The sequence below is a fragment of the Nothoprocta perdicaria genome, unplaced genomic scaffold (genome assembly GCF_003342845.1).
Source record: "Nothoprocta perdicaria isolate Ctin4 unplaced genomic scaffold, notPer1 scaffold_138, whole genome shotgun sequence".
In the NCBI taxonomy this organism is placed as follows: Eukaryota; Metazoa; Chordata; class Aves; order Tinamiformes; family Tinamidae; genus Nothoprocta; species Nothoprocta perdicaria.
The window spans coordinates 1,306,778-1,307,399 of record NW_020454516.1 but is presented as its reverse complement, the minus strand read 5'-3'; positions in this window follow the sequence as shown (position 1 = coordinate 1,307,399).

Here is a 622-nt window from a genome sequence, read left to right as displayed (position 1 = left end):
GGCGCGCGCGAGGAGGAGCCGCGGCGGCCGCCGGAAGGGGCGGCCATCACGCGGCGGCCGAGGGAGGCGCCCGCGCGCCCCCGAAATGGCGCCGCCCCCGAAATGGCGGCCGCGAAATGGCGCCGCCCCCGCGGCGATCGTTGGGACGCTGAAGGAGCCCGCGCTCCGAGCCATGGTGCAGAGCACAAGTAACGTCTTTTCCATGTCTTTAAGGAGCAGAAAAAAGAGACATTACAGGAAATAAATGCCACCATAACAGCTACTGCGTCATGCTTACTGGCTGCATCCTCCCGAGCCCTCGCTAGCGCCTCCTTGTCGCTTTTTCACCTTTCCTGGCCATGCTGTGTGAAATAGAGCCTGCTCCTACCCTGGGTATCATCCTGGGCTCGCTGCACAGCAGGGCTCTGCGCTGGCCTTGAGCAGCTTTGCAAAAGGTAGCGAAAGCGTGGAAAATATTAAATGTCTTTTTGGGAAGGCAGTTCCACTCCATCAGCCCATAAAATTCACTCATAATTTTTATTTTTTTCCCACTACTATACAGAAATGTCTTTGTCCCTTCACAGGCTTGGCTGCATTCAGGCTGCAGGCATATCCTGGACACTGCTCAAGGGCAAATGTGCTG